This window comes from Perna viridis, chromosome 15 (assembly GCF_037379345.1).
Source record: "Perna viridis isolate PV_CMFRI_1.1 ecotype Kerala chromosome 15, ASM3737934v1, whole genome shotgun sequence".
Lineage (NCBI taxonomy): Eukaryota > Metazoa > Mollusca > Bivalvia > Mytilida > Mytilidae > Perna > Perna viridis.
In genome coordinates, this window is record NC_142459.1 from 3,117,516 (window position 1) to 3,131,063 (window position 13,548).

At 32.2% G+C, this 13,548-nt stretch overlaps 1 long non-coding RNA gene across 3 annotated transcripts; it reads right to left on the minus strand.

Annotated features, from left to right (window-relative positions):
* Positions 1-283: 283 nt before the first annotated feature.
* LOC148596533 (uncharacterized) lies at positions 284-12,017 on the minus strand. Of its 3 annotated transcripts, XR_015919064.1 has the most exons (6): positions 11,956-12,017; positions 4,505-4,592; positions 4,095-4,149; positions 3,829-3,898; positions 1,219-1,390; positions 284-364 (listed from the first exon to the last, which is right to left on the minus strand). It is a non-coding gene; the product is annotated as an uncharacterized LOC148596533 (long non-coding RNA). The 3 variants fall into 3 exon arrangements; XR_015919062.1 differs by lacking the exon at positions 4,095-4,149; XR_015919063.1 differs by lacking the exons at positions 4,095-4,149; positions 11,956-12,017 and adding an exon at positions 6,020-6,123.
* Positions 12,018-13,548: the final 1,531 nt, after the last annotated feature.

A 13,548-nucleotide genomic window follows, 5' to 3' on the forward strand; every position in this document is an offset into this window, starting at 1 on the left:
TGTGAGTGTATTTCATCTAAAACAAAATTTTATGTTTTATAAAATATAATATATTTTGAAGAATTCAAAAATATAGAAATCATTTTGATAATGTACTATTTAATCAAGAAAATATAATGGGGATTCTATGAGGGTTGGGATTTTTCTATGGGGAATAGAGAAATTACAATTGGGAAATGGGTTGGTGACCATGGGTTATAGGAGGATGATAATTGGTGTAAATGCGCAGTTGAAACAATAAAGCTATTTAACGGTAAACTTCCCTTAACATGTAACACGTGAAAACAATTCAAAATCATTTTATTTTTCATTAAATTGCTTTGTCGTGGCATATTGCAGTTGTCAACATCAGTTATTGATTTACCTGAAATAAAAAAATGAAATTCAATTGTAAATAATGCCTACTTACAGTACTTACAGAAGATTCACTTTCCCCACATGGTTTGCTCCATTTCCAAAGCCTAAATGCCATATTTGCATTCGCATTTACCAACGCTCAGTACAGTTGAATCATATTTCAAGGAATAATGCTATGCAATGTAATAATTCTAACTAATGGATGCAACATTAGAATATAAGGTTAGGATTTGTTTGGATAAAGAATTATTCGATTAAACTTAGATTTCCTATTGTTTTAGATTATTTAGATTATCATTGCCCATGCTCACTTAACAAGATATTTAACCCATTCAGACCTTGTTATTTTCAACACATTCCACTATATTATGAGTAATCCAGGAAAACAAGATTCCAGCAGTAGTCAAAAGAAAGTATGTGAAGGGAAAAGATTTCAAAAAGAAGATGAAACAACCTAAACAGAGAGGCAAAAGTAATTGAGCAACGCAGACTCCAATAAAAACTGGGAGCATAGACACCAGAAAATTAAGCTCACGTAATCTTGTTTTGATTTATTGATTACAATTTCGTCATTTTCCTTTAGCATTTTGGTTCCCTTGATTACTTTTTAATGTTTGATATTTTCGTTTGGAATAAAGTTAATATGCAGCCACCTTATTTTAATTTTTGGATTTTTTCTGGAAGAAATTGGGTAATTATTTTTGATACAAAGGTAAATGTGTATTTTAAGTCAGCATTTTTGAATAATTTCAAAATAAAACCAATATAAAAAAACAAGATTGTTTGTTTGTATGTTGGGGTTTAACGTCCGAGCAGCAATATTTCAGCCATATTCAGACGATAAAAAAACAAGAAACCTACCATCTAGAACAAATGCAGAGACATCTAGAGTTACGGTATATGCCATCAACGCATTTTGCATTCTGACAGCAAGCTTTGCATTGTTTTCGAAAATATCTAAATGATCCTTTCTTGTCGTAATTGTTGCATTGAGACAATTTCTTTATGGCTTCGGCTTCTGGAATAGTAACAGCTGAAAGATAAAAGAATTACAAGACTAGCTTTCTTACCAGAGTACATGGCAGAGTGGAAGAAACCTATAACAATCGCCAGTTTCATAAGAAAATAGCAAAATGACAAAATAACCATTTGATTATCTTTCTAAATATTTCCATTAAGGAGTCAATGATAAGTTGTAGATGCGAAATGCATAACATCTACCTGGTTCAAAGTAAGTCTAATTTTAATTCAAACGTTACTAAATTTGCATCATTTTCACTTAACTTAGGCAATGGTTCATTCATGATAACCCAAACCAATTGTAACACTTGGTACAAAATGACAAAACCTGATAACTGTTTTCTTAAATTTCATTAAAATCATTGATAGGTTAAGAAGAATGGATAACATATTTGGGACTTTTTTCAGATACAATCAAAACTTTTGGATAAGATTCAAATTATAAAGAATACAATGTCATTGCTATATCAATGCCAATTTTTTTTTAATCAACATCCAGAAAAGCGGATAAGGAAGTGTTACTAGTAATTATGGATACCCATACCGCCCATTTACTGAATGTCAAAGTAAATTATACTCAATCTGTTTTCTTGGATCAAGGTTACAATTAGTCAAAAGTGCTAAGCAATGGTTAGTAGGTTGCTCCTGTTACAACTGTTCTGGACACATGCGTGACATAATTTACAGATAACGTTGCAAATTTTGTTATTATCAGAGATTCAAACCCAAGATCCAGAAACAATGGAATACATTCAAGAGCTTATTAATATCTTTGTGAATAATTGAACGTTTTAATTGCTGTTATTGCCAGTAATGGTATCCCATTTACATAGTATGAAGTTCTTGATTATTGTAGAAATTATAAAGTAAAACTTTATACAAGAAAGACACCTTGGAATAGATAATTCTGCCCGTATCTCAAAAAAGGTCAGATATTGTCTAGTTATAGAACATTTTACGATCCAAAGACACACAAAAGCGGTTGAATCTGATTTTTAGATTATGTTCTATATTATTTGGAAATCTAGGTAAAACTGATATGCAATTTAAACTAAACGTATAGATAGATACCATTGTTTCACTTCTGATTGGAACAAAACCTGTTTTATTTTCATTTTGAAAATTGAGTAAAAGCGGCCCATATGACTGTCAAGTTAAGGATTGCAAGGAAAAGGAAAATCAATTGAACCAGGACTCGAACGTCAAGAAGAACTTAAATTCAGGAGATAAGGACTGGAAAAAAGAAAAGCGACAAACGCAATAAAACATTAGAGCAATTCGGACTTCACCTAAAACTCACAGAATGGATCATGTGTACCGATAGGGTAGGCTACCTGTTTTTATTGACAGTAGATTGGGGGAAAATGTAAATTAAATTCTACATGCAATTAATGTATCCTTTGTTATATCTAGGGCATGTCTTACGTGTATGTAGATATTTTAGATATATACATAGGTTTGTCTGCACTTAGTGTGAACTTTGAGATGTAAAATCGGCATTATTATTTATTTTAATATAAATGAGAATAATACTTGACAGGTCAGTTGTTTACACTCCTTTGAAATGCCTGATACTCGTATTATTAAAACTTTTTATAACGAATGTCTAATAATGTGTTTGGCGTCCTATTTGGCAATCATTGAATTCATGATAGTAAGTACCAAAAAATATAAATCTTATACAAGAACCACTAAACACAAAAATAAATGGGTTGTTGGATATAGAACCTTTGAGTTATACTAATATGTCAATGGGTCAGGTACAGCTTACTACTACAGGTAAATAACATAGAAACAAATACCGTACTAACATACTACTACAGGTAGGTACCATAGAAACAAATACCGTACTAACATACTACTACAGGTAAATAACATAGAAACTACAATATTAACATCCAACTACAGGTAAATAACATAGAGACAAATACAATATTAACATACTACTACAGGTAAATAACATAGAAACAAATACCGTACTAACATACTACTAGAGGTAAATAACATAGAAACAAATATCATATTAACATATTATTACAGGTAAATAAAATAGAAACAAATACCGTACTAACATACTACTACAGGTAGGTACAATAGAAACAAATACCATATTAACATAATACTACAGGTAAATAACATAGAAGCAAATACCATATTAACATATTATTACAGGTAAATAAAATAGAAGCAAATACCGTACTAACATACTACTACAGGTAAACAACATAGAAACAAATACAATATTAACATTCAACTACAGGTAAACAAAATAGAAATAAATACAATATTAATATCCAACTACAGGTAAATAAAATAGAAACAAATACCATATTAACATACTACTACAGGTAAATAAAATATAAACAAATAACATGTTAACATACAACTACAGGTAAACTAACATTTAAACAAATACTATATTAACATACATTTTAGTGCACTAATACTCACCAGACAAAGTTACCAGAACAATTAATACAATAATTGTTATTCTCATAATGCTGATAATTGCTAATTGATTCTGCAAAGAAAACATATTCAGTGATAAAGTCAACTGTTAAAACATCGTTGTCTAGTAAACCTTAATAAAGAAATTTCTTTCACTCAGTTGGAGCTATAATATGGCAAAATATATTTACAACAAAGTTTGCTCTAATTACGTACCAATCCATACAAATTTCAGACACTGTCAATGGAATGGGTGTTGAAAGACCTACCGAATAACAGTATTCTTCTCTTTCAATGTACAAAAGCTGGTTTCTATAACTATTTCTGAATTGGAAATAAGTCAGTTAAATGTAACGTGTTTTTAATACACAAATCACTCTTTAGTTATGATCTGTATTTTTTCTTACGCATTCAAAATTTACTTGCAAGGTGACATAATCGATTTCCCGCGTGGTATTATCATCAATTTATGACAGAAAAGGTTGGAAACATTGGACATGATCCTATGATCCAATTTTTTGCAGATGCGATAAGCAGCATTCAATAGTGTTATATAATGAATTTTCCGCAGGATAGAGGACTGATAGAAGGCTATTACCGAATTATTTTCAATACACATTGGCTAAAATACATTCATTTAGTAATGCTTCTCATGTTCTAACTAAATAGGCAAACTTACTTTCAGATCTTTCAGTCCCGGTCCAGAAATGAAATTACGCGACCAACAAGTTGACTTTTATACACAACCATACACGTCTCAAACGAAACTGAAAAAAGCAAAAAATAAAAAACAAAAAAAAAACATCCTTTCAACGTGGTACTTTATTCTTCTGAATGGAATGTTCGTAACGGAAGGTAATTATGCACAAGCTGCTTCCATTTTGACCCAATTCATTGATATATAAGTTGTAGAAGTAAATTGACACGTAATATTGGAAATTGAATACTTTTTTCATCTTTTTTCTTTCAAAACTTAGTGACAGTTTACGACTACAACGGATTAACGGATTGATGTTTAAAGCTCGAGCAGTAACAGTGTAGCTATATCCTAGTGACGAACATGAAATTAATGATAAAATGAACATGAAATAGGATGGGGCACAATAATAATAGAGTCGACGAGTTTTGATTATCAATAGAAATTGCGCGAGATGGGTAGGATCAGGTGGCAGCGCAAAGGTTCCTATTCCTACCGAATGTCACAGCATGGTTCTTTAACGTGCAAGGAACAATGCCATAATTTCATAAAACAATAATTTTGCCTATGTAAAACACTTTTTCCTCATTGAAGTACCAGAAAATGCTCCGTGTAATACGTTCGATCTAACTTGAATAAAACTATGTCAATGGTGTACGCGCATTTGGTGAAAAACATATGGACGTAATAAGGTAACAATTGTTCAGAACAAATATATATATTTTAGGAAAATAATGTCTTGTGGATTAGTTCATTGACATTATAAATGTATTTTTTCCTTCTTGGCATCAGTTTTAACCTATTTAATACAATGTTATATCATTAAACAATATTTGTAACTATTTATGAAAAGGCGCCGCCTATCCCTGTAGTAATAATCAGTTCTTCCTTCCCATAATATGGAAAAACTGGCCGCACACCATAGTACTGCACCCCGTTGGGACGTATACAACGCTTTTCGCAAGTTAAAGATCCCTGCTGTAGTATTCAACATGAGTAGGAGCCTCTGCTTCGCTACAAGATTAAATGGCCCGACCATACCTACCTCCCCCTATGTTCAGTGGCAATAGAAATTCGTCAACCCTACTGTCATTGTGCCCCATCCAATTTTTCCTTTCATCATTATTTTATGTTGATTTCATCATCCACCTCATGCTCATCTAGATTGATTGATTGATTGATTATTGGGGTTTAACGGCCGAACATCAATGTTTGATCTATATTCTGGCGATGAACGTGAAATGGATGATATTATGAACATGAAATGATGATGAAATGAAAAAAAAGGATGGGACACATAAACTCATGTTTACAAGTAGGTTACGAAAGGTATCAAGAACATTTACGAAATGATAACAGAACATTATAATGGTGACCAGGGACTCAAATTGATAACAATAGGTGGCATGGATCATCAGTCCTGATGAGCTTAATAGTAAATGTAGGTGGCTCAGTTCATCAAAAATGTTTTGCATAATTATATTGGCTTCAGTGTACCTCATTTTTCAGTCGTGCTTTATAGTTCTTGACATTTCTTCCGCTTTGTTAAAAAATGTATGATGACGTTTTTCATTAAACGAATATAAAGTTGACAGTGTTTTAGAACCTGGAAGGAAGGTTAAAACACATTACAGTTCATGTAAGGTGATTTATGTTTTAAGTAATGTATTACAGAGTCTTTCGAGTTGAAATATTCAAATGAATTTTAATGCTCAAATAATATTGTTTTAGATAGCAATAGTTTACAGACTCCCGGTATATGTTAAATTAAGCTGCAAATAAATTTTTGAAAATGGCTTTACCAAGAAAGGACCTTTTTGGATATTTCAAACTTTTCGGTCTTAAACTTGATGTTGTCATTTGTTTCCTTGAGTTCGGTTATTATTTCTTTTATACCAAGATCTCCAGAATTTCACGGACATTAATTTGTTTTTGCGTACGTGTGTTGGTTGTTCTGTTTCACAAATCAGGAGTAAAATGGATAAGAAATATTACTCAAACAGTACAATCTGGCTCACACACAGAGTACAGTAAAACTGTATTACTTATATTACATCTGTTCAATAAATACTTTTTGTCGTTCAGTTTTCCTCCACTTAGCATTCTCGGTGTCCAAATTATTAACTATTCTAGTTTATAAGAAGAGATAAGACTCAGGATGAATACACTAAAACTGCATTTCGAACTGTTATTCACTACACGAATTAACAAACTTCCATTCAAAAGTTGTTTTTTTTTTATTATTATTTTGAGTTTTGGTTCATCCTAATGAAAGTAATGCTTCACCAAATCTGTGTATAAGTTAGAATAACCGGTTTGTTAATTTTGCTATCTTACAGGATGCAAGTGTTCATGGTGTCTAAAGCACGACGAACTCTTATTACTTGTTTAAAAACAGTAAGAGCTTACATAACCAGTCTTGGTTTGAGGATCTTTAAAGATAAACAGTATATAAATGTGTATGAAATTGGCAATTTTTAGAGATATTGTTCTTGATATGGTCGAATGGTAAGGGAGATTATATAAGGTTTTCTCCTAAATGCAGATCTTAATACAACTACAGGAAGTACCATAGTTATGAAAAATTATAGCAAATGTAGATAAAAAAAAAGACATACACAAAAAAGAACCTGAAAACTTAAGTAATACATACAAAGTAGCATCAGAAAATGACCAGAGAGTCGTTAGACGGCTGAGGCACAATTATTAGAGAAATAGAGGAAGAAATTTGAGGTAGCAATACAAAACTAGTACATGTTTACTGTCTGTCTTATGGAAAGGAAATATGAATCGAATAAACCACTTTTAGATCTTCAGTGTTTATTTTAAAGTTCCATGGTATTATTCTAGTCACACAAGTTCAATTTCATTGAGTGAATCATCAAACATCAATACTTATCTGAAGTTTTGTGTACCATACTTTCAATCGTTCTTAATAACACGACATTAATTAATAAGGCTTGTGATGTTATCATTGTTGCAGTCACAATTCGATTTGTTTTGTATGATGTTAAGATGTTATTAGACACCAAAAGCATTTCAACCAATTTCTATGTATGAAGCGACAATAAGCTTAATATGAAATATCTTCACATGTTTAGTAAAGTTACCGACGCTGTTGCAGGGGATGTTATATATATTGTACTTTGGTTGTTTTACCATGGCGTGTGAATTGCTTTGTGTTGTAAAAAAGTAAAAGAAGTACATAAAAAGGCCAAATTCTATCAGCCTTTCCTAATCATATCCAAAAGACAACAATTAGATCAAATAATTCTGCAATATAAAAATTACCAGGTGTGCCCCATTTTACCGCCTGGGGCACAAAACTCCGGCCTAGCACTATAAGTCGCCTTTTACGACAAGGTTCGCGCTGATGTAGACCTATTCTTTTGACACCCGGACCCCCATTGGGGTCATCAGTTGGTTGAATCTCCAAACATCAACACAAAAATGTCTTGTACAATCATATTATGTACTATGTTTCCTTTTTTTCTTGTTGAATGACAAGATACAATAAATAAACAAAGTATACGTGAAAATATTGTTTGTATTTAAGTAGCACTCCAGCTAAGAATCATGCAAAATATGATTTAAGGGTAAAAAGCATACATATTTTTGTTTTTGATATTTTGTTTGAATAGCCATAGTAAACAAAAATCAATTTTCAGTTTTTTTTTCATATAATCCGTGTTCTTAGGAGATAATAATTATGCACTGTAGATTTCAAAATTAAGGGAGATAACTATGTAAATGACACTCAAATACAATAGAATCTATTGGGTTTTCAATGTTGACTATCTCCTTAGAGCAGGCAGATTTGAATGAATAATTGCACATTTCATAGTATAGACCCATAAAACAACTTAATTACAAAACTAAAAATATGTAGCCTTATTTTTTATATTTTTTTTTTTTTTTTTTGGAAGGGGGAAAGGTGTCACATTGTTTCAGACTTTGCATGATTTCTTACAGAGACAGCTAATTAAGTGGTAAATAATAGTTAACAGCAACTTTTATATGATAAAAATCATAGTGCACTTCATAATAGATATAAAGATAGATAAAAATATTTACAAATTACCAAGATTCATTTCCAGTAAACTGACGTTTAGATATTTAACCAGAATTTCTTAATAGCAAAACTGACCTGTTCTCTTTAACAGCAAAATAATAATAATGCAAGATAGGAATGCCACGAGTATCACCAAATTATGAGTAAATGTGTTAAAACATACACTATATAAATAATTTTCGTGTTATACCATATAAGTTGAAAATAAAATCATATTTTCTCCATCATAAATGTATACAAAAGTAGTGAAAAATACAAATGGGGCAAATTTATAAAAATCCGATTGTCATCCCACGTTAGAGAATTTCGAAAGGTTTGTCTGCAGCAGAAGTAAAAAAGGAAACGAACGTCCGCAGTCATATGGTGCTTGGGTTTTTATGTTTTGGCGACCAATACAATATCACTGCAAGAACAATTTTCAACTACAGGTCATTATCTATAATAGATTGATTGATTGATATGTAGATGAAAAAAAGCTGATCATCAAATGAGAAAATGAAGGAAATTCGGTTATGTTTTTACCACAAAGATAAGAATTTGTGTTTAGATGTAGTTTTCAACCAAAATGCATTTAAAAAATACCTTTCAAATTATCACGACAGTCAGATTAAAATACAATTTAGTCAAAATTGCGCACATTAAACAGCATATAGATTTAAATTGCTTACGTTTATTACATTTAGTTTCCCTTCAAAAACACAACAAAGTCTTGTCATACAAAGAAATAATCCTAATTGGTTACGAAGCTTTGTTCCTTATAATGATAGCACACAGGAAAAAGTTACATTACAATATTTTCCTGATATTATATTTGCCATGCCATTTAGTTATTTTAGGTTTACATTTCACATTTTTCATTGATTTTGACTGATAATCATAGAAAAGTACTGTAACGTGTTTTTCTTTTGAAAATGTTGGAGAACCCTATGTGAATCAATGCGTGTTTGCATATCTGCTTACATCTGCAGTTTTGTATAAAAATGAACGTTGTCGATAAACTTTGAAGTGTGCATAATAAAACTATGCATATCTTATTTTGTCAGTATATTTTTTGTCCAGCACTCACATTTATCCGATACATTTCGTATTTGTTTATGAATATAATCATGCATACAATTCTCTGTACAACATAAATCAAAAAACGAAATTTTAACAATGTTTACTTTTCATTTCGCCCCGTTCAGTTCCGGGTGTTAAAAGAATAGGCCTGCAGCAGCGCTAATCTTGTCGTAAAAGGCGAGTAAATAGTGCTCAAAACCTTAACCGGGGGCTAGGGCGCTCTGCCCACAGAGCAACTGGGTTGTGTGCCCCAGGTGGTGGAATGGGGTACCCCTGGCGTGTTACATGCTGGGGTTGTCAGGCTATAATACGGAAAACCTGACCGCAAACCATAGTGGTGCACCGTGTTGGGAAAGATGCCACGTTCCTCGCACGTTAAAGAACCCTACTGTGGTATTCTCCCGGAGTAGGAACCATAGGGCTCCGCCACAGGAGACCAAATTGCCCGATCCTACCCACCTCTCCCTATTTCCAGTGGCAATCAAAATTTGTCGACCCCATTGTCCTTGTGTCCCATCCCTTTTTCATTTCATCATCATTTCATGTTCATTCTATCATCAATTTTATGTTCATCGTCTGAATATAGCTGAAATATTGCTGCTTGGACGTTAAACCCCAACAAACAACAAACAAAGAAACTTTTCATTGCTATATGATGTAATGCTAGGGATATATAAGCAGCATCAGATATTTATTTTTATTTTCTTTCTTATTTATGAACCCAGTGTTTAAAATAGCTGCTTAATAGCGAAGTCAGGTTTTGTAAGTTACTCCGTTGTGCAACCCTTTGCATATTTTCATTGATCTCTAAGGAAATTACATCGTGAATACAGGCCGATTTCATTGGATAATCTAACAATTGTAGCCAGTGGAATTCGGTTTAACTCCGGAAAGTATAAAAGATGACAGCATGTTTCCATTATTAGGTTAAGGATATGATCTACCTGAGAAACAAAAGAGACTCAGCGAAGCGGAGAAAAAATCGGAAGAAATACGAAAACGTACATAGGATGACTACTCTATTTAATGGCTATCTAAGTTACTGAACTTAAGTTGAAAAAGGGATGGCATATACAATATTCAATATTTTGAAGCAAAACAAATAGGGTCGTTTGTAAAAAAACAAAGGGAGGATATTTCATATTTTAGACTAGTTTGACAGATGAGGGCAAGTCGGTCCAGGATTTTACTTGCCCTACAAGTGGTCTATAAATTATTTCAAACACTGTTATCTACATGTTTCAACAATAGAGGACAACAGAGCTCGTAAGATTACTTTGATAGTATGTGTGGCATATTGTTATGAAGTGAAGATGTGACCACTACACTGTCATATTGATTCGGCGAATTCTGTATAAGTTTGAATTTTATCTACCATATGGTTCAATAACAGAAGACCTTGTTAACACAACTCCTTTGAAACCTACACTATAGTACATAATTTACGTGTATTATTTATCAGTTACTTCTAAGTATTTTACTCTTTATGTTATGACAACAATCGTCTTTTTCTAGTTATATCTTATGACCTTAATTTGCCACGACGGGGATATTTTTTTTTCGGCGTAGCTCTCTTTTATTGGTTTAGACAACAATAGAGTAAAAATAACATAACCTCTAAAGCAACAATAGCTATGAGGGCTTTGTTTCGCCATAATAACCTGCAATATGTTTACACAGGTAATGATACAGTATTATCAACCGTCAATATCCGGTTCATGCATGTAAAATCGGAAGCTTAAAGCAGCATCATGACAGCTTCATTCATGTATACATGGCAAATGCAATACCAGTCTAGGAAACATTAGTTTACTTCGATGGATAAATACAAATAGGATCTTGGTTTTTTTAATATGTGTAAAACCACTATTAGAAGTTCCATGTTGAAATAAGCCATTTTCAAGGTCACAATCATTTTTAAAGTTTGATAAAATGAACTTTAACAGGTTTTATCATAGAGGGGATCCTCTGTCATAAAATTGCCAGCATACCTATATTGACTTCTAAGAAAGAACGGTGAAGTGAAAGCATACAGGTACTAAAAATACTATTTTCCTTTTAGAAATTTGACAAATCAATGGGCTTAAGATTTAGACTCTAGCAAATTATTCTCTACATCAGAGTTCAAAACTGTTGTATCAAGTGTGTACCTAACATGATAAGCTTTTAGATGATACCCAGTTTGCATATACTGGCTAAATCAAAAACAAATATACAATGCATCCTAGGAACTATTTTGTTTTTTACGGACTACTTTCTGTTATGTGCAGGCGACTTGTTCTCCTTAGTGGTGATATTATACCTATTAAAGGTAGAGATGGTTAAAACATGGCACCCAAATGTTTACAAAAATGACGTATTCAGCTTATCAATACTGGACAATTCGACCCAAAAGAAATTTGGGACCATAATAACCCAAAATTCACTACCAACGCCGACTCATATATATTTCAGATCATGACAATAGAAGAATGCTTAAGGACAATCAAACCATAAATCATAACACATTTTACCATTTTTTGAAATTAATAATAACAGGGTTGATACAAATTATTAAGTAGCACTCCAGCTAATATTCATGCAAAATGTGATTCATGGGAAAAAGCCTACCTACGTTGTATATATGTGTTTGAATGGCCATAGTTAATAGAAGTTAACTTGCGGTTTTTTATATTGCCCGTGTTCATGCGACATAAAAAAAGAATGTACTGTATATTTTAAATTACGGGAGATAACTCTGTAAATGACATTCAAATACAATGTAATCTGTTGGATTTTCAATGTTGATTATCTTCTAAGAGCAGAGAAATCGAGATGATTAATAACACATTTCATAATATAGGCCCATGAACAACGTAATTACAAAAATAAAAAAAAAAATATGTAGCCTTTTTTGGGTGTATCACGTTTTTTTTTCAGATTTGGCATGTTTCTTACACAGACTACTACTAAAAGAACTTAGGCGTTTAGTCAGGAGCATTTAAGGTATCACCGTCATCAAATCAATGATTCAGTAAAAAAAAATAGTTTAAGTACATTGAAAATGATAGCAGACTGAACAAAGATATACAAACTGATTAAAAGCCTATGTTACACGAAATATATCAATTTGTGAAAATTTATTACAGACGTAAATATTTTGTTGTGTCAAGGATTTTTTTAAAGAAATAGAACAATCTAAATGTACCAAAAAAAACTATCGCGCCCAAGTAAATTCAAATTGTTTCTCGCATATAGGAATATATTATCACAATTGTATTTTCCAAATATCACATTCACAAATTTATTTATATTCATATATCAAATTTTAGTTAGATATATTATGGATACAAATATTTACATACTTAAACTTTCCAGAGCAGAGTATCAAAGTTTATAATACCAGAAAGCGTATAGAAGAGGTGCAATTGCATGATGGTATACCAAAATCATCCGACTGTCTAACAATCGTTCTCCACACGACACCGTCTTACAAACAACTTTTAAGTAGAATTAACTTCTCATCTAGAAATGCTAGAACTCTAACCAATAGGCTTCTGGAACAGGGTTATGTTGCTACAAGATTGAATTCATCACTACAGAAGTTTTATGGTCGTTTTCATGAACTCGTTATGGTGTATCCATCTGCACCATGAAAACTGATTTATTCAACGGGTCATAGTTTTCCTTCCCTCGTTTGTCTACCCCGGACTTGACTTTTTATGGGCAACTCGGCGGGTGTTTCTAGAAAAGCAGAAGACGCTTACCCTACCGGTGCACCTGGTCCTTGCTCCCATTTTTTAGTGGAGTCCGGGTTGCTTATTTACTTTTGTTACTTTGTATGAATGAATGATTTTAGTTACTTTATATTCTTTGTTGTGTATGTCTGTTTTCCATGTCTAGTCTTTGTCCCTGG